The 27,267-nt window shown below is 40.5% G+C and overlaps 1 long non-coding RNA gene across 1 annotated transcript in view; it reads right to left on the bottom strand.

Annotated features, from left to right (window-relative positions):
* The window catches only part of LOC142853654 (uncharacterized), a 43,025-nt gene that overhangs the window by 2,171 nt on the left and 13,587 nt on the right, over window positions 1-27,267 (bottom strand). The gene's annotated exons all lie outside the window — the stretch shown is intronic.

The following is a 27,267-nucleotide window of genomic DNA, read 5'->3' as shown; positions in this document are numbered from 1 at the left end:
TGGGCTGGGATGTAAGATGGTTGCTTGTGTTTTGAGGCTTCTGACTTCGCTGATTGGGAAGCTACTAAATTCTTGTTTTCCTGAATGCATGCAGCCCTTGTTACTCCTCCCAGACACTCCTGCTTAGGTAATCCAATAAACGTGTGTGTGTGGGGTGTGTGTGTGTGTGTATGTGTGTGTGTGTCTGTGTGTGTGTATCTTATTCATTCTCCACCTCCAGAAAAGCCTAATGCAGCATCAGCTCAAACACGGGATTTATATAATCCAAACATGAAGCTTCAATACTGTTTTAATTTGGGCTTTTGAAATGCATTTATCTCTAGTAGACAATATAGTTTGCAGCCTTATTTTATGGCCTTTCTTACTAAAAGAAATTACTCTTTCTTTAAATTAAAACCCACTAATATTTTAAATATTCTTTTTTTAATTTTAAGTTTTAGAATTTCCATACAATGTATTTTGATAATAGTCTTTCCTAAATCCTTCCCAGATTCCCCTTCAACTTCTTGTTCTTTCAACCTCTTAAAAGCAAAGCAGAAAATAATATTTTGAAAGCACAAAAGCAACAATAATGAAAATGGAGTCTCCAGCTTGTGTTAGCCAACTATTTCTGAGAATGGGGTCCTTTTCCTCTCCCAGAAAATGTCGATTAAAAATAGATTTTTGAAAGTATCTTAACATTTTCCAAAGACTGTTGCTCAAAATATCTTATATGATTCATTAGCTTGTAGGCAGAGGCTGCTTGTTCATTCGCAGCTGCCCAGAACCAAAATAATCACGCAGAAATTGTATTAATTAAATCACTGTTTGGCCTATTAGCTCTAGCTTCTAACTGGCTAGTTCTTACACCTTAAATTAACCCATTTCTATTAACCTGTGTATTACCATGTGACTGTGGCTTACTGGTAAGATTCCAGCACATCTTTTTCCAGTGGCAGCTACATGGCTTCTCCTGACTCCACCTATATATCTTTTCCGGCCTGGCTATGTTCTGTTAAGCCATTGGCTGAAAGCAGCTTCTTTATTAATTAACCAATAAAAGCAATAAATACAGAAGGAATTCCCACACCATTAGCTTTTTCTCTATTTTTTCATGAACATTTCATGATGTGGGGTTTCTGTCTTGTCAAACCAACAGGCAATCACTATAGCTCTACCATGACAATATATGGAATTGAGAGCACTGAGCCACCATGATGGTTGGTTTATTCGTCCAGTGCAGAGAAAATACCTTAAACCACGCCTGGAGTAGGTGAGCTAAGTTGTGTGCTTAGAGAAACTAGGTCCCTAAAAGCACACCCACCCACTGAAGATTAAGTTAGGTAAGTTTGTTTTTAGTTACTCTATTAGTTATTTTTCTATTTCTGTGTTGAAACACCATGACCAAGGCAACTCGTACAAGACAGATTTAATTACACTTATGGTTACTGAGGGTTCGAGTCTTTGATAATGAAGTGAAGTCATAATATCAGGCAGCTGAAACTGCAGCTGACAGCTCATGTATGAATCCCCAAGCAGGAGGCAAAGAGAGAACACTGGGAATGATTGGAGTATTTAAACACTCAAGCCCCATACCTCCAGCAAGGCCACATCTCCCAATCCTTTCCAAACAGTTCCACCATATGGAGACCCAAGTATTCCAGCATATGAGCCTATGGGGTCAGCTTATATTCATATCATCACTGTTGTTACATTGTACATCTTTTTCTTTTGAAATGCTGTCTTTAAAAAGGTTGTAGTTGTTCAGCGAAAGTGCATGGGTTTGCTCTAGGTCCTCCTCATATATATTAAAGTTGTTAGCAACATGGTTTTGTGGCACTCCCAATAGTGAGAGTAGGGGTATCTTTGACTCTTTTGCTTGGTCGTGGGACCCTTTTCTTCCTACTAGATTTCCTCACTTAGCCTTGATGTGAGGGTTTGTGCTTAGTCTTATTGGATCTTGTTATGCCTTTTTGATTGATATCCCTGAGAGATGTGCTATTTTCTGAAGGGAAAAGATCTGGGGAGAGCTGAGGTTGGGGGGGGGGATCTGTGAGGAGTGGAGGGAGAGAAAGTGGAGGTTCAGATTTATTGTATGAGAGAAGAATAAATAGAAAAGAAAACAGAAGAACAACAAAATAGAACAGAAAAGAAAAGGTTACAGTTGGTTTTGTCATATAGGTAGATGGATGAGTTGAACTTTTTTTTAGCCCGGCAGAGATAGAGCTTGACACCATGCCTTCCAGCCTGCCAAGTGACTCTGACAGACATCCCAAACCATAAAGGACAGACACAGTTGCTAAGACAACTGGGTACTTTGTGCTGTCAGCATACCTACTATTTCTAAACTGACATTTGGTTACATTCTGATGAACTTTGAGTTCCTGTGCATAGATTAGTTTATAAGCCCCTTTATTGTGTCTGGGGGTTCAAGACCTTGCTGCAAAATTCAAACTTCTGTTTGCAAATCTTGAATAAATTTCACTCTGTCCATTTTAGATCTACTCATTTTGGGTTTTAGTTCCACAGTACTTTCTGACTTTGGCAGCTGGTTTCTCATATGCTGGAAGAATACTTTCCCAAGCAACTCTATTGTCATGAAAATATATGTCTACACATAAGCAGAACCTTGGAACGTTTTTTCTGTCCTCAATCCCTTTGTTGCATAATCAGTCCACGGATGTAAGCATGTTAACATGTATTGTTCTCATCATAATTTATGAAAAAGGAACCATCCCAACCTATGCTATATGAAACCAAAACACATTTGCTCAGAGTCAGGTGCTTAGGATTTGAAAATAGAAATAGTGGCTCCTTCTCTGAGATGCAAGGTCCTTATGGGCAGGTTTGAAGTCTGGCCGTGAGATGATGGCTTGGGGCCTGAAGCCTGTTAGCACATGTTCATTACTGAACCTGACATCAGGTCTAGAAGGACTGAAAGGTAGGGGCCGTTAAGCAAAGAACTGGCGTTTGGCACAACTACACAGATTAGTTTCTGCAAATTTGGTGGCTTTAGCTTCGATAATTCCTTTCATGGCCTCATGCAGCTTCAAGCATGACTGTTTCTCCAAACACAGTAAGAGATGATGAACCTCTCTGACACAGATATACAAATGTCTCTCCCGTAGTCAGTCTATGGGGTTCAAAGTGAATCAAAGTCAACCAAGCTTCCAGGAGACATTTTCCATGTACTTTCAACGGGAAGATTTTCAAAAACTTATGAAAAACACCTGTCGTGACTGAACAGCAAACCACCCAAAGGTTCTACCACTTTCTGAAATGACTCTGTCACCCGGAGACCAAGTAATCAAACAAATCTGACTATGAGGGACATTTCACAGTCAAACCACATTTGAGATTATGAACTGTGTGTATATATGTATGCTTTCACTTTAAGTAGGTCTGAAATTTTATCTTGGAGGTTGACAGAATAGGCAGATACATATATTTCTTCTATAGATGTATATACAACTATGATATTCATAATTTTTGTAGTTTTTCACACTTAAGTAGTATATAACTTTTAGAATAGATCCCTTAAGATAACTGAAATGAAGTTGAGGTATGAAGACACTAAAAACAAACATCCTAATCAAAGGCATCTTTGGAGATGATACCTATAAAAATTCCAAAGATGTTATGATGTAAACTATAGAAATCCAGACATACACAAGTGGGTTAACTTTGCTTTTCTGGTTTGTATTTTGCACTTTAATGATGTTTGTGTAACTCAAAGAAATTTTTCATCATGAGTCAGGATCTCACTCTTGCATTTCAGCAGACGACTCTAATATTGTGAAGGAGTAACTTATCTTTCTCTTCTTATGTGGTTTTTGTTCAGCTGCAACAAAGCATGCATATATTATAGCTAATTTGTGTGTGTTTTTTGAAAAGCCTTTTCTCTGAAACACAGAGCATCCCCAACAAAAGAGGCTGACAAGGTCCTGTCATTTAACATGACCGTTATTTAGCAGTGATTTTTATTTCTGCTGGATGTGTATAGGCAATACGGCTGTCCTAACTGAAAAAGAATACGATGGATGTGTTTAAGGGTCTATGAAGCCCTTCACTGACTGCTCATCTCCCACATCTCCAGTGGTTTCTATGTTTTAGGCATGCTGCTAGGCTAAACATAAGCCTAGATTTGCTATCAAAATTAGAAAACAAATGCTTAATAAAACAGCAATAATGGCTATTGAATATGCAAGTAAAACAGATAATATGGGCGTGTCTATTCCCTTCCGAGTGATACAGTCACTCTATAGAACAATGACACTGAGTTTATAAAGGGCAAGTGAATATCAGATGGCAACAAGAGCTCTAAGCACAGCGAGCAGGGTGGTTGACGGTAAGGAGGAGGAGGGATCGCCTAGGCGAACCAGAGACCTCAGGAGGTAAAGACCCAACAGAAAGGCTGTAACCTTAGTGTGGAAATGCTTAAATGTACGTACAGCCACACTCTACGTTGGCTGGAGGAGCTAGAATTATTGAAACTGTGCTTCACTATTAGCTTTGAAGGGGAATTTGCATTAAAATGAAATGTGAGGGAAAGTGGCACATGGTAAACAGTCTAACTGCTTTCAGAGTGATTTCCTTGCCAGTGGATCGGGGAAAGATGCTGTCTCTGCAAAATACAAAATGCTCTCAAAAACTAAAATGAGTTTAGTTCACTTATAAAATATGTACAAACAATGTTTTTCCCTTCCTGCACAGTCAAGGGAGGGGGAAAGCACACATCAATTTTTCTTTTAAGATTTTGGCTTTCTTTCTCTCTCTTTCTCTCTGTCTCTCTGTCTCTGTTTCTCTCTGTCTCTCTCTCTCTCTCCCATTAGTTTTTTTGTTAGTCAGAGAGTATTTTTTTTATTTTTATTTTTTTTCGTGTATACATACACACTTTATTTCACTTTATAGTGAAAATAATTCACTATCTTCCCTCTGTCTGCCCTTGTACAACTTTATTCATCTATTCCATGACTAATTCATAAACTCAGGTCAGCTTCATCCTGCTCAACCTCTCTGTCCCATTGGATGCTATTTACCAGCTCTCTCCTCCGAATGTTCTCATGTCTATACATCAACTCTTTATCAGTCTTTCTCGTCTAGATGTCTTCTCTGGTGTTTTTCTCCCTCAAGTGTTTGGATACCAGGTCAGACCTCTTCCTCTGTCATTATGTTCACGCGATTTTACTCATGGTAAAACTTGTCCTCTCGTGTTTCCTGCTCCCACAAACAGCAGGTTTCCTTTGGTCTTTCTTCTGCATGTCTGCCAGTTTTAACCCCCTTTGTACATCCCAGAAAGAGTCCCATTCCCCTCCCACCTGGTGGCAAATAGAGGCTTCCTCATACCTCTGTCTCTGTTTTGGCTAGCCTCCAGTTTTGGTCCAAGCAGTGCCAGAGTGATCTTTCTGATGATAAATCTTATCTCGCTGCCGCCCTTCTTAAAACACTTGAATGCTCCCCCATTGCCTTGAGGAGAAAATCCAAATCCTTATAAAAATTCTCATTGCAACACTGTGAATCATTTAAGATCGGTACCCGTCTACTTTTCTGAATGTCTCTTCCTCCTCTTTATCATCTACACATTCAATGAGGGAAATTTTTCATCATCCTTCAACCACAGCATGATGTCCATGCCTCATGCCTCTTAAATTGAGACAACCTGGAATAACTTTCTTAACTATCTCTGCCAGGAAATACCCAATTTATTCTTCATACTCTCCATAAAATCAGCACTTCTCTGAAACCTTGTTTTGATACTCCTCCTTCATATTCCCATCCTTCAGACACACTGTGTCCAGGTGAACTTGGTTATAGCTTCTTCCATGTGCTTATAACATTTAATTCACTCTGCTAATTATAACCCCCGTCTGGTTGTTTTACGGCCCTATGAAAGCTGTGTTCTTTCTGGGAATGCAAGAACCTAAGCCAGCCATGGCACGGACAGTTAATGTTACCAGCGGAGCAGCAGTGATCTAGCGCATTAGAGCCCATGAGTTGTCTCCTACAACATGGCGTATGGATGGTGTCATCCCGCCAGAAGGGGAAAAAACAGATCTGATAACTTCTGAACAGTCTCTCTCTGTTGCGACCACAGTTCTGTGAACAAGCTCTGGGAGTGTTGCTTCACAGAGCTGATGTCTTGTTTTCTGGAAGCTACCCTGGGAACCCTGGGAAAAGCAGCAGGAAAAACAGCCTCTGTCTTGCCACATCGTGCATCATTATGAGGGTGACATCTTGATAGCATCAGGGCTCACTATCATTCCCAGGTACCTGTAATTTCAATCTGATTTCAGACTAAATTGTAAGATTATGTCTGTCCTTTTGTCTGTTGCCCTGGGAACAGGTCTGTGGGTAGTTGTTCACGTTGAAGCAGGTAGACTTTCTCAGCCATCTGCATGCTGCTTAGTGAGAGACAGGAACGAGCAGAGGCAGTGAGAGGTGGGCAGGCTCTTGATCCATCTCCCAGATAACAGCCACAGGTTCTCCTCCTGGAGTGGGTCTGGCTTCCTGTGTGGGTAATGGTATCCGATTGGTATTAAAATTGGGGACTTTTGTTTTGATCCCCAAAAACTGGGATCAAAACAAAAGTCCCCAATTTTATTCCGTCACCCATTAGCTGTATTGGTCCTCTGAGCCTCTGTTTCATGTTCTATAAAATGACAATTACAGTGAGAATCTCGCAGAACAGCAGAGGGACAAGTAAGGATGAAAGCAACACAGAACAATATATTATAATATTGCTGGGCACACAAACACACAACAGCCCGCAGCTGCTGTAATTATAATTGGCTGCTCAGCGAGGCCCAAAAGACCCAGCAGAAAAAAGGACATCATGACAGGGTAGCAGGGCAGAGTCGGTGGTGTATTTATGCAGAAGACTGGAGTGTTGAAACTTATCTTTGTGCGATCCAGATGTTCATTTCCTGCAGTGCGATTCAGATGTTCACTCCAGATGTGCGATCCAGATGTTCATTCCAGATGTGCGATCCAGATGTTCATTCCAGATGTGCGATCCAGATGTTCATTCCAGATGTGCGATTCAGATGTTCATTCCAGATGTGCGATCCAGATGTGCGATCCAGATGTGCGATCCAGATGTTCATTCCAGATGTGCGATCCAGATGTTCATTCCAGATGTGCGATCCAGATGTTCATTCCAGATGTGCGATCCAGATGTTCATTCCAGATGTGCGATCCAGATGTTCATTCCAGATGTGCGATCCAGATGTTCATTCCAGATGTGCAATCCAGATGTGCGATCCAGATATGCGATCCGATGTGCGATCCAGATGTTCATTCCAGATGTTCATTCCAGATGTGCGATCCAGATGTGCGATCCAGATGTGCGATCCAGATGTTCATTCCAGATGTGCGATCCAGATGTTCATTCCAGATGTGCGATCCAGGTGTTCATTCCAGATGTGCGATCCAGATGTTCATTCCAGATGTGCGATCCAGATGTTCATTCCAGATGTGCGATCCAGATGTTCATTCCAGATGTGCGATCCAGATGTTCATTCCAGATGTGCGATCCAGATGTGCGATCCAGATGTTCATTCCAGATGTGCGATCCAGATGTGCGATCCAGATGTGCGATCCAGATGTGCGATCCAGATGTGCGATCCAGATGTGCGATCCAGATGTGCGATCCAGATGTGCGATCCAGATGTTCATTCCAGATGTTCATTCCAGATGTGCGATCCAGATGTTCATTCCAGATGTGCGATCCAGATGTGCGATCCAGATGTTCATTCCAGATGTGCGATCCAGATGTTCATTCCAGATGTGCGATCCAGATGTGCGATCCAGATGTTCATTCCAGATGTGCATTCCAGATGTGCGATCCAGATGTGCGATCCAGATGTTCATTCCAGATGTGCGATCCAGATGTTCATTCCAGATGTGCGATCCAGATGTGCGATCCAGATGTGCGATCCAGATGTGCGATCCAGATGTGCAATCCAGATGTTCATTCCAGATGTGCAATCCAGATGTTCATTCCAGATGTGCGATCCAGATGTTCATTCCAGATGTGTGATCCAGATGTTTATTTCAGATGTGCGATCCAGATGTTCGTTCCAGATGTCCATTCCAGATGTGTGATCCAGATGTTTATTCCAGATGTGTGCCACAGATGTTCGATACAGATGTTCATTTTCTGGATCCAGATGTTCATTCCAGATGTGTGATCCAGATGTTCATTTCCAGATGTTTATTCCAGATGTGTGCCCCGGGTGTTCATTCCAGATGTGTGCTCCAGATGTTCATTTTCCAGATGTGCTATCCAGATGTTCATTCCAGATGTGTTACATGGCTGTTCATTCCAGATGTGTGATCCGGCTGTGCGATCCTGATGTTTTTTTTAAATATTTATTTATTTATTATGTATACAATATTCTGTCTGTGTGTATCCCTGCAGGCTAGAAGAGGGCACCAGACCTCATTACAGATGGTTGTGAGCCACTATGTGGTTGCTGGGAATTGAACTCGGGTCCTTTGGAAGAGCACGCAATGCTCTTAACTGCTGAGCCATCTCTCCAGCCCCAGCGATCCTGATGTTTATCCCAGATGTGTGATCCAGATGTTCAGTCCAGATGTCCATTCCAGATGTGCGTTCCAGATGTTCATTCCAGATGTGTGATCCAGTTGTTTATGAATTAGTCTTTTAAGTTCACGTCTGATAATACTATTTATAATTAATTCTGTTTTGTTTCCAAAGAAGTTGAGGGGAGTGAGCTTAAATGAAAGCAGGTCGGATCTGTAAAATAAACTCTCCCATTAGTTTTAAGTCAACTTGGTAAACCTATAGTCATGCGAGAGGAAGGTGCCTCATTTGAGAGAATGTCTCCATAAAATAGGATTGTAGGCGAGCCTATAGGACATTTTCTAAATTAGCTTTTTGTGTGGGAGGTCCCAGGCCAGTGGGATGCCTGCCATCCCTAGTCAAGTGATCCTGGGTCCTATAAGAAAGCTAGCTGAGGCCGGGCGGTGGTGGCGCACACCTTTAATCCCAGCACTTGGGAGGCAGAGGCAGGCGGATCTCTGTGAGTTCGAGACCAGCCTGGTCTACAAGAGCTAGTTCCAGGACAGGCTCCAAAGCCACAGAGAAATCCTGTCTCGAAAAACAACAACAACAACAACAACAAAAGCTAGCTGAGCAAGCCATGAGGAGACAGTCAGTAAGCAGCTCCCCTCCATGGCTCCTGCAACAGCTCCTACCTGTCCTGACTGCCTTCCATGATGAACTGTGATCTAGAGGTGTAAACCAAACAAACCTTTTCCTACTCATGTTGCTTTGATCATAGTGTTCATCACAGCAATGATAACGCTAACTCAGTGTGTGTGTGGGTGTGGGTGTGGGTGTGGGTGTGTGTGTGTGTTATACTGAACTTTGTATTAAAATTTGGCTCAAATAACTAAACGATTATCTAGAACTCATTGCCTAGGAAATTATATAATGAGGAGTTTATAACAGAGGACGGCTGCATTATTCAGAGTTCTCAATACAAGTGTGCAAAGAGAAAAGATAACAAAATTAAAAAAACTAAAATAGGAATTATAAAAGAGTACTAGTTAAGAGCAAGAATTCCAAAGTAGCTGACTCATTGTGAGAAGAGCTTTGAGTTCATCTGGGAATAGAGGTATTCTGTGGGAATTATTCTGAACAGCATAGAGTGCTATTTTGGAGGTGATAACAGGATTAGAAGTCTTACTTGAACTTAGGGGTATGATTTTAGGCTAGAATTAAGCCCTCTTGAATAACACTGGATGACCGCTCGGAGATAATTTTGTGTCCAGCCTTTAACTCGTAACCTCACTTTTAGTTGGATGCTTGATACTCACAAACTGGAGGTTTTACATGGTAATAAGAAAGGTCAAACAGAAGTATAACTTCACTTAAATACCACATAACCACACATTTGATGGTTGAAGAATGAGAAAAAGTTCCTGCTGTTGGAGATCTAATGAACCCTATGTGATTACAAAGGATAGTGGGTTCCTATCCAGCTGGGTTACCCTCATACTGCCACCGAAATAACCACCTCCTCCCTTGATCTGCTACTTATCAGGTGTTTGGTCAAAGTATAAAGAAAATCCACTAATACAGAGTACATTCAACTTTCTAGATTCAACAATTAGAGAGTAAAGATTTTAATCATCTAAAAGTAAACATTTTAACAAGCCCTAAAAGAAGACAAAAAAAATGAATGAGAATTAAAACACATTGGCACCTGTGAAGTCGCGAATTTTCATTTAGTTATTGCCTGGAACTAAGAAAAATCATCAACACTGTCTCCACATATGTCTAGACTCCGTCTCCTTCACTAGGCAGGTCTCACATTTGAAGGTCAAAGAGGTCACGTTCACACTACTGATTTGTGACAAAGGCCAAGGCAGCTTTCATCCATTGCTCCCTGACACTGACCATTCTAGGAGGACATTCTTAATAAATGCAAGTCCCTCTACATATCACATTTCATATGAAGGAAAACGTAATTAAGGAACTCATGCTTAATTTCCATAGCTTAACTATTAGTTAAGCCTCAGTGGTTAACTTCGCCATTTTAGAGGGGAAGAAAAGTTTTAAAGTTACCATCTCATCATGGCCAGGCAAAAAGAGATAACTGCAATGTTACTCCACTGTAGGGAAACCAGAAGACAGCATCAGATCCACTGGAACTGGAGATACATGTGGTTGTGATCAACCGTGGGAATGCTGAGACCCCTACCTAGGTTCTCTGCTAAGCAGCACCTGCTTTTAACTGTTGAGCCCCTGACCCTGTTTGTATTAGTTTTCAATGTGCTCATTTTATCCAATTAGTTATCTTTTTTATTTTTATTTTATTTTTTTTTATTTTTTTTTAATTTATTTATTTATTAAAGATTTCTGTCTCTTCCCCGCCACCGCCTCCCATTTCCCTCCCCCTCCCCCAATTAAGTCTCCCCCCAGCCCGAAAAGCAATCAGGGTTCCCTGGCCTGTGGGAAGTCCAAGGAACCCCCACCTCCATCCAGGTCTAGTAAGTTGAGCATCCAAACTGCCTAGGCTCCCACAAAGCCAGTGCGTGCAGTATCCTGAGTGAGGTAAGCCAGACCCAAAAAGAGGAACATGGGATGTACTCACTCATATTTGGTTTCTAGCCATAAACCAAGGACATTGAGCTTATAATTAGTGATCCTAGAGAAGCTAAATAAGGAGAACCCAAAGAAAAACATATAGGCATCCTCCTGAATATTAACCTTCAGCAAGCGATGAAAGGAGACAGAGACAGAGACCCAAATTGGAGCACAGGACTGAAATCTCAAGGTCCAAATCAGGAGCAGAAAGAGAGAGAGCACGAGCATAGTTATCTTTTTTATGCATTGGTGTTTTGGCTGTGTGTGAGTCTGTGTGAGGGTGTGAAGTCACAGATAGTTTTGAGCTGCCATGTGGGTACCGGGAATTAATCCTGGGTTCTCTGGAAGAACAGTCAGTGCTCTTAACCACTGAGCCGTCTCCTCAGCCCCTTGCTATCTTCTTTAATTATCAGTTAACAACAAAATTATCAAAGACTTTTCAAATTGAATGTTTTCTCACAAATACACGGGGGTTTATTTTTATGTGTTTCACTTGCAGTTACTGAGACTCTAATAAGAATTCTTAGTTTGCTTTCTGAATACACAACTAATAATGTTTAGTTACATATGTAAATAGGTAAAAGTAGTTATACTAGGACACCAATGATAGCAGTTAAATAATTATTTAAAATATCTAGACTGACAAATTTGTAAGAATGTCTTGCTTTTAATTTTCTATACAAATATGTAACTTATTCTTTTTATGATTCAAAAAGCCTGCACGTGATTATAATTAGTTTTAGATACATAGGACTGGATTCATGAGTATAATTTGACACACACAGCCATACGGTTCTTCCAGGCCTATTCTCTAAATGAATGTCTGGCAAAAATATCAATTTCATCTTGAATTTTAATTCATTTAGATTTAATTTTTGCACATGTCTTACAGCTTTTCCTGGACCTAACCTAATTGGTGTCTTGTGGAGATTAGAGCACACATGAGGCATAAACCTGAGACACTTTTGCAGCTCAAAACTTCAACTTTAACAAGGTCAAAAGGTTTACTTTAAAAAACACAGGCATGCTCCCCATCACAATGATAACGGACTGAACCTCTGTAAATGTAGGCGACCCATCCCAATTAAATTTTCTCTTTATAAGAGTTGCCATGGTCATGGTGTTTCTTCATAGCAATAAAAACCTAACTAAGACAAGATAAAACAAGTGTCCAAATAAAGTACTTTGGCTCTCACAACAAGCCACTTGAGTCTTAACAAAGAGCATATATTGAATTTTTGCCTAAACTAAGTCCCTGAGTGTCTTCAGGTTAGAAGTGCATTATAATAATAACACAGTAATAACTGTGCTGCTTGCTAGATCCACTGTGATGACTGAGAAAGACATGCTTGCTTTCCCTTATAGGTGCCGAAGAAGGAATGTCTTTCTTAGCCCTACCCCTCAGGAAGTTACAGATATTTATCCCCACAGAGCAAACATTAGAACATGTTGAGTAAACTGAGCATGTGCCATTAAGAAATTGACACTCTATTTCAGAATATTTAAAGTGGCATTGGTTGGCGGTTTCATGATACTTAAACACACTTTTCAGGCAGGCTTTTCAAAACAAAAATTCTGCCATACGGTATTTTGCTTTCATTTTTACCTTCACGTTTTGATGTCTACGGAAAGAAGCACGTTCTCTACTTCTTTTTCCAAAGTTCCACTCTAGAGCTGACATGAGCACAAAGACCTTGTGCTCTGTGCTGGGAAATATTTTGTGTCTTACGAATAAAAACTTTCATTAGCAGTTAGTCAATGCATCATGTATATTACCCTTCTTGACAAGAAGAACACAGAGGCACAATGCTGTGCTGGGATATGGTTCTCCATGGAAAAATAAAGCTTTTCAAAATGTTAGTCATTGCTATGGTGGATGTTTCTTTAAGTCATTTTTACAACCTGTTTTGATGGATTCTAAGAATCTGGGTACATTATTTCTTCTATAGCTTACAGTTAAAATCATATTCATAATGTTAACTTTCAGACGTTGGGTACTGTATACAAACACTGTGAAACAGCATGTAATTTATACTTAACACTCAAAACAATTCCGTAAAGTACAAATTATTAGCCCATATTGGGGAGGAAATACACACTTGGAAAGGTTATAAATTGCTAGCATCACAAAGTTAGGAAGTGGTGGGACCAGAATGCAAACAAACAAGATTCTTCTCGCTACAAAGTCAGGAATGTTTCCTTTGTTAGTTGGCTTGGAAACCTTTCTCCATTCGGGAGAAATAGCTTAAACTTCACATTAAAAAGTAAACCTGTAAGGAAGGTCATAAAATAGCTGGATGTGGCTTGTGAATGTGGTCACAGCTACAAAAAAAAAAGTGTGTGTGTGTGTGTGTGTGTGTGTGTAGAGCTTTGCAAAGAAGACAGCACAGTGACCCATGGGAAATAAAGTCTCAAAGACACAGCAAGTCTGTCCAAACTTGGTACTTAGTGGGGCTTCTGTATCCATCCTATGTAAATGTTCTTATTTGCATATGTCTATATTTTTAATAATTAAGACTTCTGGTGGTGAAGAATTTCTTGAAATATGTAACTCTAGCTGGTAGAAAATCTTCAGTTAAAGTTGTGAGATGCTAACTAGCAAACATAGCCGATATCTTCACACAGTGGCCTAATAGCCATCCAATTGCTGCTGGGGACTCTTCATGGGAAGTCACTGAACTGTCACAACTCCATGATGGATACATGATCATTGTCCCTATTTTTATTGAAGTTCCATTGAAAAATCTAAAACACAGACAAGTCAAATACATCACTCACGTTCACATTGTTATGGAGGAGTCTGAGGTCATGCCGGTGTCCTGTTCTGCTTGCTGTCTGTAGCCTGAGCCATTGTCTCAGAATGCTGTGTACACCCCCAGTCTGACTTAGCCACCTGCCCTTCTCTCTGCTTTATACTGTCTATCAAAGAAATCTGGCTCTCATCTTACAACCACTCTTTGATTTTGTTTTTGTTTTATTTTATTTTCAAAAACTTTTCCCATCTGTAGGACTAACCATCCTTTGTTCTCTCCTTTTTCATGATCATGCTAAAACAAAATTTACACAGCAGTTAAAGAAAATCTGTTTTTGCTTCAGAGGAATTTCCCAGAGTTTCATAGGTGAGTTGAGGAATTTCATCTCCCCTTTACAAGATTCAGCGATGGCTTTGATTTATTGAACAGTAAGTGCAATTTTTGGTTTCTCGTGCCGTGGTCTGTGTCCTCGGACATTTTAGACTCTCAAGTACATAGGACATGGAGAGGTACTGCTACTGCTCCAATCAGACTCAATCTAATTCAAGACGTTTACGTGAGGCCTGAAACCTGAATTAAAAATGAAGAGTTTTTAAGATTTGAACTAATTTTCTTTTTTTTTCCTGGAAGGATATGATGATTAACTTGATTGCCAGTAAATGGCTTAGGTATTAGGAAAAATAATCCTTATGATAATAGCTAATATTTCCTGGCATAGACAAGTCTCCGGATTTTCTCTTAAGATGAGAGAATTGAATTATCTCATTAATTATTATGACAAACTCTAAAAAGTAGTTGCCCACTCTATTCTGGTTTTACCAAATGTGACAGGGGCCAGACAAAAACTGAGCCAGGGGTATAATTGCTCTGGCTTCATATCTGGATCTTGCTATGTGTCCTTCTACTGTAACCATGGCTACCTTAAACTTCACAAGCAAACCAAAGAGCCAAAATAGAAGCAGCAACATCTAGGGAGCAGCCTGTTTACTTTCTAATTTAATATGAAGTACAATAAGACCCAAAAGCACATGAATGTAGAAACATGAATGAATGAAAGGGGAGAGAAATTTGACCAACTATTTTGTATGTTGCCATTTTATTTTCTAAAGATTCGTAAATACTAATGACTTCAAGTTTTGTGGTATTACTTTGCTTATACTGCAAACAGATTTTTCAAATGTCTGCTACATGGATAGGCATCACAACCTGTTTTAAATTACAATAAAGAGTAGGGAATCGAAATAGGAAAGTTTTAATAGCTTTAAATTTTCCCAAGTTCCAGTTGAAGAGTGGAAGGAGGGAGAATATGAGCAAGGAAGTCAGGACCATGAGGGGTTGGTTCACCCGCTGAGACAGTGTGCCTGAGCTAATGAGAGCTCACCACCTCCAGCTGCACTGGGACTGAACAAGCATGGGATCAAACTGGACTCTCTAAATATGGCTTACAATTGGGGCAGACTGAGGGGCCAATGATAATGGCACTGGGATTTGTCTGTACTGTATGTACTGGTTTTTGGGGATCCTTTTCTCTTTGGATGCATACCTTCCTAAGCCTGGATGTAGTGAGGGAGGGCTTTGGACTTCCCACAGGGCAGGGTGCCTTGCCCTCTCTAATCACTGTAGAGGGGTGGGGGGAAGGTTGTGGCGGGGAGCAGGAGGAAAGTGAGAAGAGGGGAGAGAGTGGGAATTTTGACTGGTATTATTTATAAAGTAATAAAAAAGAGAAAAAATCTTTTGCTGTTGATATTTGCAATTATAACAGTGATGGTAAACATAAAACCAGTAAGTTGACAAAACATTATTATCTACTTAATTCATTTATTTCTGTCTGCATAAATCAATGAGTAGTGTGTTGGTCAGATTGTTTGAAATACCATACTTATGATTTTTCTTAAAAATATAAGCCTTATTAATAATATTCAGATGGAACAACATAACACGAGCTTTCTGTGACTTCAATTTGGTCTACTTATCACCTTGTAAGTCTGTATTTCCCCACTGAGTTAGAAAGGACAACTTGAATAGAATGAGAACACACCTCACATGGCTTCCAGTCATAACCGGAGGCTTGCAAGTCTGTTGGGCTTCTTGCTACATGATATGTAAAAGACAGGGTCAGGGAGACTCTGAACAAGTAGAGAGTAGTTTTATCCATGAGGTTAGCTCTGGGTAACTCACCAGACATAATCAAATGTTTTCTGACAAGCTAGCACAGCAGCAGGAGTGGCCAAATTTAGTGGTGGTTTTGAAATGGCAGGAAGAGTGGTCACAAAAGTACCTGTCTCAGTTTGCCTTCAATCTCTGTGACAGAAACCATGACCATAAGCGACTTCAGAGGTGAGTTTATTCCACCTTAAAAATGATGAGAGAACATGAACGAAAGGCAGTCGGGAAAGGAATTTAAGGAAGGAACCTGGAGGCAGAAACTGGAGCAGAGACCGTGGAGAAATGCTGCTTACTTAAGGCTTGCTATTCATAGTTTGCTGAGCCCGGTTTCTTAGAACTCCCATGGCTGCAAGCCCAGGGGTGACATCCCAGCAGGACAGACCCTTTCATATCAGTCATTAACCAAGAAAATGCCCCATAACAGAGTCTCCTTCAATGAGAGTCTCAAAGACCTAAAGAAATGTACTTTCACATGTCTACAGTCATTTAGATTTAAAATATTAATAATACACAGAGACCTAGAGTCTTTTTGAGAGCCCACTATGCATGCTAAGTGCCAGAGCACACCAAGAATACTGGTGTGAACTCTCTCATAGGACGTTCACATCATACCTCTGAGCTATGTGCTTTTGTTTCTCACACACGAAGTCCAGATGGCGAATTGAGACCTGGAAAGTGGTTTGAACATGTCTAGAACATCCAGCTTCTCAGTGTGCAGGCAAATGTGAACCTGGATCTGAATGAATGAGCTTCCTACTAATTTGATGAGCAAACATGCATGAACAACTCAGAGACATGTGTTAATCTGACCATCTTTTATAGTAATAACACAAAAATAGTATTAGGTAAAGTTTTGGGTGATTTCAATATGAAATTTATTGAATGAAAAGCTGTTTCTTATTGAAATACTAAAAGTGGAGGATGACCCAGCAGTGTCTGAGTTTAGATGACCTCCTGGTAAGGAGAGCTTTAATGAGGGTACTTATTATGCTCCAGGAACCATTCCTGTGCTCTATGTCTTTCACAGCCTGTGAGATAATGTCAAGACCAGTAACAGATGACCCATCTGAGGGTTGCATAGCTCTATTTTCATGGCCAGTGAGTTGGCGGTTAGGCTTTGATCCTCGTCATTTAGAACAGTGTCTGCTCCTGTGAAGGCTGCAGGTGGAGCCTTGTTGCAGAGGGTCGCACACAATCAGAGGATGCATCCTTTCCAACATCAACTTATTGTAGGAGTTGGTACTATCATAATCTGAAAAGCACAAAAAGCCCCCAGAAAAAAAATGAGCAATTTTTCCCAAATAGGCTTGTGTGGCTTCCAGATGAATGTGTGTGCAGATTCTAAGCACAGGCAGAGATGGCGTGAGCAGAAATGCCTTTAAATTAAGGAGACTCAAAGGGGGGCAGAGCATCCCTTGCCTGCTGCAGAGGCTGCCTGTCATTTGTTAGTGCAGTAAAACTTTGTAAGGCTGCTCTGAGTGTCTTTGAAATTTATTTATAACAACAGGACTAGATACTTTACCATCTGCTATGCATGTTTCCTAGGAGATTTAGTTACTCAGATTTCCCACTTTTTCTAGTTTATTTCGATTCTATGACTGTTCATCTTTTGAAATAATTTCAACGACCCAATCAGTTTAATTTGTATTGTTCTGAGGGAACGTTAGCTCTCTGACAAGTCTAACCATTTAATCGAACAGGCCTAGGGAGGTATGTCTTAAAATGTAACCAAGGGAGTATAGAAAATGATTCTAGTTCTTAGATTAAAAAGAAATGGGTGTCATATCAATAGCTACCTTGGTATTGTGGAGTTTGGGGGACAAGCACACCAACACATCTGGTAGTCAGACAGAAGAATTGCTGACTTATTCCTCCACATGGTGAGAAAAGAACAAATGCTTCCTTCTACAAAGGACAAGTGGCTGAGTAAGAGGGTGGGTGAGTGACGGAAGGAAGGAAGGAAAGAAGGAAGGAAGGAAGGAAAGAAGGAAAGAAGGAAGGAAGGAAGGAAGAAGCTTTACCCATATGTGACACGTCAGAAGCCCACACTGGGAAATCTGCTCATATCTCATTCTACCCCTTTAAGTAAAATCCATTTACTGCCCAGTTTGTGATGATGCCCTCTCAGCCTCCGTCAGAGGCTTAATCTGTGTAAACAGCTTCACCACTACAGAAGGCCACACTTCTGAGGGTGATGGGTCCTTGAGTGTATTGGTTGTCAGGATAATACCGGCAGCCATAGGTGTCCAAGCTCATTCTAACACACTCCATGTGAGCTTTTATTTGTATCAATTGCAACTCAGAAGAGCGACTTTAAGAGAAAAATACAAAACAGAAAACAAAAACACCAACAGAGCACGGAGCATTAGCAGAGAGGCTAGTGTTAAATTTAAGCTATTTATTAGGATATTTGTTTCAGTGCAGAATTATTAAGACAACAGTAACATACTAGTTCAAATGCAGGTGCTTCATGCGGGAAGAGGCTCTCATGCAGCGCTCATTCTACCAATGGATGCACCTGGGGAAGCAATGGATGCTTTCCTGGACTGTTTACTCAAGCCCTTATGTCAGGCTTGGGAGGAACCATTCACAGACAGCCTCAGATACACACACACACACACACACACACACACACACACACACACACACGTGTGTAATTCCTATAGAAACATATTGAATACAAGTAGGCCAGGTGCTCACACAACTGTTAAAGCTCACTGGCACGGTGCCTCCATCGTGACAAGTGTCAATAACTACTCCACCAGTTATACCTGAAAGTCAGGGTCATAGAAGCTTGGTCACCAGTTGTACCAAGTTTGAAGAAGAAAAGCAAATAAAGGTCATGTTTGGTCACAAGCTAACTCTAATCAACTGTGATTTCTTCACACGACCCCTGAGAATTCATGGCTCCAGAAGGCCAGTGACATGCACCTTCATTATTTTTGCTTCCTGACAGAACAGGCATGAACTCTCTCTCCCTGCCATTAAGTGGCTTCCCTCACACAGCTGAACCTGGGCCTCGCCACTGCTTCCTGCCTCTTTGATGCCCGGAGCAGCGGCGAAGGATGGTGGGATATTCTCAAGGAAGGCAGAGGGTCACTAGAGCGCATGCAATATGAGTTATAACAAGGCCAGACCTGAAGACAGTGCTCAATTCTGCTGCTCTTTTTCATATTCTCTGTAGAGAGCTACTTCAGAAACAGCGCATGGCTGCAGTCACTAATCTCAAGTAGCAAGACTTGGCTCCTTGACTTTTTTTGTGCTGTTAGCTAATGGCTTTTTAGCACTGTTTTCTTCAAGACCCTGTATGTTGTGTTTTTTCTTGACTCTGCTCAGGTATTGGCAAAGAATGTACTCTCTTCTCTCTTACATTTTTGAAATAGCAGGAAAGATGTTTCTTTTTTTTTCCTTTCTTAATGTTTGTGAGAGTAAAACTCATTTGGGATCAAAAGTAAATTTGAACAGGATCTGGCCAGTGGCAATATATTCACTCAATTTTTTAAGCTAAAACAAAGATGCACAGCCCTTCTCGGGTCTCAGTGGCTGTTGGAAACATAGGAAAGAGGAAAAAAGCCCCAAGGCCCATGTAATGTGAGTGCCTCTGGCTGTAGCTATGCTGTTAGGCTATAGACCAAGGTTCACTTCCTGGGAATATGAATCATTAGGGGATTCTGATTCACGTTGCAAAGCAAGAGTGGGTTCCAATGAATACTGTGATTTTCCCTCAACAGCAATAACCTTAAGTGGATTATTGTTCTAAAATAAAGAAGTATCCATGTATGAAATATGGAGGAGTTCCTTAGCACAGGGGCTTTCTTATAGAGTTCTGTCAGAATGGCTTCCAAAATCACCCCACACATTTACGTGTCTGATGAATCACACTTAGCATTTTTCTTTCTTCTTCCATTGTCAGAGAAAGAGAAAGCTCAATGGCATTAAGAACTGGTAGGAAAACAACTGTAAAAATATCTTAACTGATTTCCACAGGCCAAATTTAGTTGAACTGAAACACCCATTAAAATACAGGACGTTCCTGCCAAACTGAGCGATAGGAAGCCAAGAGATGGGGAAGAGACCAATTCTGAGGAGACACCAGAACTCACTTCACCTGTTTATGAATTAGCTGCACCATTTCCCCGTACACCTCACCTTCCTAGCCAGGATTCCTGCTGGGGAAAAATAAAGCCTAGAAAGTATCATTATGGGAAACTCAGTGTCAGAGAGACTAGATCATATACAGGTGACAAAAACAAATAAAGATCTTGGTGTTGCTTCCATGTTAGCAAAGTATCTCAGACGAGTTAAAACGCAAAAGGTTGATTTTCTGTGACAACATCATGGATTGATGTCATTTCCCAAGGCAGACATAGAGTTTACCATAAACTGTGGAGGATAAAGAGCCCAGATGCAGTAAGGTTCTATCCTCAAGGAACCAAGTCTCCAAACCTGAGACCACAATCACACAATCCCATTCTGCATGAGATGTAATACTGACTATCTACACCTAGATCCAAAGAGATGTCTGAGAAGAAAACACAAGAGGAAAATATGTACTTTATTTAACCAAAACTTTGTGGAGTAATGTACTGGTGGCCTAAAGCATGAAGATTTCAGCACAAATACCTCAACTGGAATGTGATAAGAAATCATAAAATATGATCACGCTTTCTTGGGAATTCTAGCCATGTCTATAACTAATAAAACAAACTTTATTACTATAATCAAGATGACATTCACATTGGTACAAACTAAAGATTGTTGACTGTGTCTTAATTATTTAATAAAGATTAATATGGAGACAAGGAATATTTTATAGAGATACAGTAGTGAACACAACCAAAAGGCAGGTATTCTAGCTCTTGATAAACTAAAGTGCACACATAAAAGCTTTAAATTTGAACAATAAGTTTATAGCCAGACACCAACATATATATGTGTACATTCAACAATGCAGTTGTAGATATGTACATGATAGATGATAGAAAAGAGATGACAAATATATGTTATAGATTCATGGTAAATTAGTAGTTGACAGCTTATAGATTGTACAGATAGACTGCTTATAGATTACAACACTTTTAAATATATAATATGAAAAATGGATACAGTTAGAATAATTCTGTGGTTGAATCCCCGTTCTATCAGAAATATTCACTTATAATCACGAACTAAGGTTGCTTGGATTTCTAAATTTCTAGTGCTTAGAATCATATTTCTCAAAGGTGAACTTTCAAGTGTTAATTCTTTTTCTCCCCCATCTCTCTGGCAGGAGATCACTTTCTAATTCCCCGAGCTGCAGCATCTGATAGGAAATGTCTGCTTGGTGCACATGGACAACCCAACTGTGAGTCCCTTCTGTTTCCCCACACTGACAGTCAGTTCCCACACACACTCCTCAGGTTCCATCTGTATAAATGAGGAGTCCTGCGACTTGAATCCTTCCTCTTGAATCAGCATTGTATTTCTCTATTAGGGACTGCCATGACTTCAGCTAGACTGTGAGTTAATAATGTCAATTGGACAGCATCTAGGATCACTAGGGAACAAACCTCTCTGAGAGTTCCCTTGAGGAATTTCTAGATTGGGTTAACTGAAGTGGAAAGCTCACTGTGCGATCTCAAAAATAAAAATAATAATAAATATGCTTCTCAAAAGAAGAAAGCAAGTTGAGTACCAGCATTTCCTCTTCCTGACAGCAGACACAATGTGACTAGCCGCCTCAGGCTCCTCTCACCCCATGCCTTCCCAGATACACCGAAGTGTGCTCTCCTACTGTGAGCTAAAACACACTCCAGGCTCCACACCTTTCTCTTGTTGGGTATTTTATCACAGCAATAAGAAAAGTGTCTAACGTAATTGGCTGTAGTTCTTACAGCAAAGTGGAGTAGAATGGGTTCCATGGAAACTCAGCATTGACTTGCTTTGCAATTGCTAAGGGGAGCCATTAGAGCATCCTTAGAAAGTACAGGGTTAGTCCCCTAAACCACGCCTACTGTAAAAGCAAAAGAGAAAGGTCTGCCTCCAGAGGAGCTGCTTGAGCTAAGTGGCAAAGGAGGTAACCATGTGATGCTGTAACAGCCCCAACGCTTTCAATAACAGTATGTGCAAAGACATTTTGGTGGGAGGGAGTCTGACATCTGTAAAAACAGAAAAACATTGCTATGTAGACTTCTCATGCATACCTGCCTTAAGTATTATATGTGAGATTTACACACATACATGTCTTAAGTGTCTTAAATAGGTTTCCCACACATACATGACTTAAGTATGGAATTTAGAGCTAAGTCATTTTTCCCAAGACGAAAAATATGATCATTTTAATTAAATACCAATTTTGAATAACTAAATTTCTCTATCCTAAAATTATTTTCTTAGCATTTATCCTGAAGTTTAACATGGTGGCATGTGCATGAAATCCCAGCCTACCCTGGGCTACATGAGACCTTGTCTTCAGGGAAAAAAAGACAGAAAAAAAATCTTGATTTATTTCTTTTTTGATTCATTGATTTTCACAGTGTTGCTGTGACCGACATCATAAAGATCTTGTTCAACTGTGTCTTTTAAGTTACTCATTCTACCCTTGTTCACAAATGAGATAACCTGTCAATGGATGGTCCTTTTTAGCCTCAATGCCCAAGTTTCTTTTGCTATTTGAAGAACACAGGAAGAAAGGAATCTGTGATAGAAAGATATTTCACGAGAGTCTGAGAGGGAGTAATGGGGTAGATGTATATCTCTCTTGGTATTTTTTCCAAAGATTTGTTCCTGAATTAGCTTGCATTAGCTTTTTTATTTGCAGAGATAGTGGCCTTGAATCTAGGGTCTCCTTTGACTTGTGTGCTATCACTGAGTCTGTTAAAACAACAATAACAGAAACAAAAGCAGGACTCCTTTTACTTTTTCATTTTAAAACAGGTCTCTTTAAGTTGCCCAGATTGGCCTTGAACCCATGATCCTCACGTCTCAGCTTTCTGAGCCCCAGGCGTCATTAGTCTATATTACCAGGCCGAGCCTGCTTCCCATGATTTTTGTACGTATTCATATAAACATATGCCAGTATCCAGGGGGCAGAAACCTGTGAGAATTGAGATTTAGAAATCATGTTTGATTTTTATGTGTATGGTACTGAAATGCTTAGAAAAATATTTATTATGAAGATGACAACTCTTGCTTGTGGACACGCTGAGGGTAGGTGTCACATGGGGATTTCCCCTTCTGTTTCTCAGATGTAGCTTGAAGGTCACAATGGCCTTATATCTGCTGCATCCTAAGTGACCTTACCTTGACTAACAACATGACAGAATGGTTTATTTCAACGACTTTGTCTAACGCTTCATTAAAATCGTTACCTCACATTGTGCCCTATCAGATTTCAGAGTGACAGAGTTGGAGCTTGTGATGTAAGCTGGAGTGTTATTTACTATTATTCTTATCTCCTATTATTTGGTATACTTTGGTAGACAGGGATTTTTGTCGACTGAGAACTTTAAGGGTGACTGACAGAGAAATCCTTCCTTGGCCTGGTCACGAGAACACTGCATCAATGACAACTACCCAAAGAAGAATCCATATAAGGAAGCTACACTAAGGCGATTGCCGCTGTTTTCTGTTTGTCTGTCTGGCCAAACGCTCCTGACCGGGTGGAGAAGCGTTCTGGATGGCATCTCAAGCTTCTCTGTTTATCAGCGAGTGGCCCCTGTCCTCATTAGCCGGACACCTTCCCTCAGGTAGGGTGTCACAGAAACGCGACCACCAGCCTGCCTGTCGCCACCATCCTCACTGCTCCCGGTGTGCCTTGTTTTAGATCACAAACAAGACTGCTACTTCCATACACCAAGAAACAAAACACACCAGAAGTGGAGCCATAAGAAGCTATGATTGTGTATTTCACTTATTTAGAAAGGGCAAGAAAAGAGATACTTGTAGAACTTCTATAAGAGGAAAGACAAATTTAAGCAAATGTTTGCATTTCCAACTATCTGGCATTCTATCACTATCCGCCCAGAAATCAATCTCAAGAATGCCTTTTTTTTTATGACAGTTAATAATGGGAAAATTTTGATTTCCCTTCTCTGGAGAAAAAGTGAGAAATGGCATATTCAAAAATTTACATTGATCTCTCATCCAAATATATCGTGACTGATAAAATTGATTTCCCTCTCTCCGTAAATGCGGTGCTCAGCTGAATGAGATTTGTTGGCAAGTTAATAGCGAACTTCTCCAGCTTGACTGAATTATGCAAACATCAGTTTGTTATTAACAAACATCATATGTATTTTTGTATTTTCTTCTGATAAATAGCCCAGTACTGCTGGTGCAGTTTAAATAGGAAATAAAGATGCCTCCTCGGGGTTTCCATTGTGAAAACAGCGGAATTATTCTTATAGACAGGAGTGGTGGTCTCAGGCTCACTGTGTTAAAGCTATACACATATATTTTAACACTCTGACTCCTTTCCAATTCGAGTTAAATAAATGTGGAAAGCTAGTTGCCAGTGTGTCATTTGCTTTCCTGGTGCTGATATAGAGCACCATGACCAAAGGGACGCATAGAAGGAAGGGTTTATTTATCTTCTGGCTCCAGATGGAACATCCATAATGGTAAGGATGGCATAGCAGCTGGCTGGAGCAGGGCTGAAACTGACTGATAGCATTACATAGGGATTCTGGGAAACAAGGAATGATTTGGAGGTGGGACAGAATATAAACTCTCAAACCCCATCCCCAGCGATGTACTTTCTCCAGCAAGTACTTTCTTCCACCTCCTCAAGGTTCAGGAACTTCACCATCAGAAGAACCACTAATTGTGGAGCAAGTGTCCCAACCCCTGAACTTATGGGGTACATTTCTCATTAGGACCGTTACAGTCAGTTAACATATTACAGAGCGTGACAATATACATACAATAACTATTTGCACATGAACTTGCTTCTGAACCATATCATTTTGACTTCGTGGTTAATGTTCATAAGCAAGGTTCTATTGGTGAGTGTGCATTTAATAAAAACTCCCAGTATGACCTACTAATGAAATCAAATCTGCTCAGATGGTGGGATATAAATGGAAAGGGCCTGAGGGACAGGTTCCCTGGACGATGGATAAGATTCAGGCAGGATTGCCTTTGGGCAAAAAGAAAACCCTGGCAACCTAGAGTTTACCCATACTGAAAGTGGGAAGAAAGATCTTTAGGAGATGTATCCTTAACTATGAGTCAAGAGATTTCTGTGCAAAGGACACCTGGAGGTGTCAGATGACACATGTCAATATAGGGATGTAAAGCAAACACCTGCTCTGCAAACACCTAGAGATTATATGAAACCTCCTTTGATTTATGGTGATGAAAGTGTTTTAAAGAAGAGACAGCTCTCTGTCCCTGTCACTCCCTTTCACAAAGTGCTGTGGTTACCCAGGTGAGGAGAATGTCTGCTCCTTCTGAATTCAGGCAGTTTGACAACCATGTCTTCTCAGTTGTACCATCTGAGGGGCTTCATCAGAGCCTCCTCCACACACCCTACCAGTCAAGCCTGTTCTTCAGGTCCTAACTATTTCCTAAAACATCTGCCTAACTATGTCACTCCACCATTACAAGGCATTAGCTTTGATTACCTATGAGTTCTGAACTCGTTTAGCATGAACTACGCCATATAGCAAATCTGTCATACCAACTCCCCTGTAGTTCCCATAATCCTCAGTGGTTTTCTGTCTCTGACTTCATAATGTAAAGTATTTGACACATTGTAGAAAGCTAGCATTTCATTTAGCCATTCATTCAGGCTTTAGACATCTTCACTGTGCACGGGAAGTGATGGGACACCAAAGAGATCGATGACAAAGACATTTTCAACCTCTGTTATTGAAGAGCTGAGTGGTCAAATATGCATTCATACCCCCATTTCCTATCTCTTACCTCTCTTCAGAATTTAGTGAATATCCGAATTTTTCTCCTCTGACTTCAAAGAACCACAAACTCTTAGAACTGTGTCTATGGTGTTCACATATCTTTTCTCCACTGTGACTTAGTCTGACAGTATTGGGTTTACAAGAGAACTGAGTACATAGTGTTTTGCGGATATGTAGTGGTAACTGCTATCTGTAAAGATGTGGCTTCCTCCACTAATTCAGAACCAACAGACAATTTGAAAAAGAAAAAGAGAATAGAGAAGTTGTAAAAATATACCCAAGGCAAGAAAAACTGTGCAAGAAGACCTGTTACACATGGAGGGAGGGATAAGATCACAGGGAAACAGCTGGAAACAGATATTTCTGCAGCCTAAACACCCTGGAGATGTAGTTAACATATAAACCTCCTCAAGGTAGAGATGAAGTGTCACAGCAAGGATGTGAAGATTGACATGAAGGCATGCTATATCACAGAAATCACAGAGGAGTGATGATCATTAAGACAAAGCATTAAGGATTGGGAACATTTCCATTCAAATAGGGAAACGAGTTTAATGTTGGAATATAGAAGAATCTATGAAAGTAACAAGGCTTTTCATATCTAAAGAAACTGTGAGCCAACACTAATCAAGAAGACATGAGTAAATGCCCAGGTTAGCAGCCTATTTCAAATAGGTGCAGGACTGACCGATATTCAGAGTCAGCAACAGGGAAGAACATACCAGTGAGCACAGAGAGACTTGGATTGCATGAATGAACATGTATTGGGACATTTGCAAGCCAGGGCAATTTGGCTAGTGGATGGATAAGGGAAAATGGCATTAAGATGGCCGATGGAAGGAAAGAGCAGTAAGAAATGGAAAATAAGAAAGATGTCCAGATGAAGACCTCTGTGTGACTATAGCACAATACCTGAAGCAGTGTAACTTTAAATATGGACTCACCCTTCTTATATTTGGAGGGCACATACCCCATGCTCCTGCATCGTAGAGAGGCTTTCACTGAGGAGCAGTTGGGTTGAGAAATGAAGTCTGCTGCACGCTGAAGGAACTATGCACATGGCATGTTCACTATGGAACGTGACCTTCCCAACACACCCACAGGACAATATTCCCCCTTTACAAGATGAGCATTTCAAACTTCTAAAGTCGACGCCCAAATACCATGCATCAGGTCCTTTTTTTGATAATTCTAATGGCTCAATACTGCAGAGGTAACCAAGCTTGTGGATCATGAATCTTTGTGGGGAGATCATACAGTTTCCTAATTGGATCTAGAATCAACTAAGACAGCCTCTCTGGATTGAGCTGTGAAGGCATTCCCAGGCAACTATGACTGAGGGGTTCAGATCTTC

This window comes from Microtus pennsylvanicus, chromosome 7 (genome assembly GCF_037038515.1).
Source record: "Microtus pennsylvanicus isolate mMicPen1 chromosome 7, mMicPen1.hap1, whole genome shotgun sequence".
NCBI lineage: Eukaryota > Metazoa > Chordata > Mammalia > Rodentia > Cricetidae > Microtus > Microtus pennsylvanicus.
Note: the sequence above shows the minus strand (reverse complement) of the source record. Positions and strands in the feature narration are given on the sequence as shown.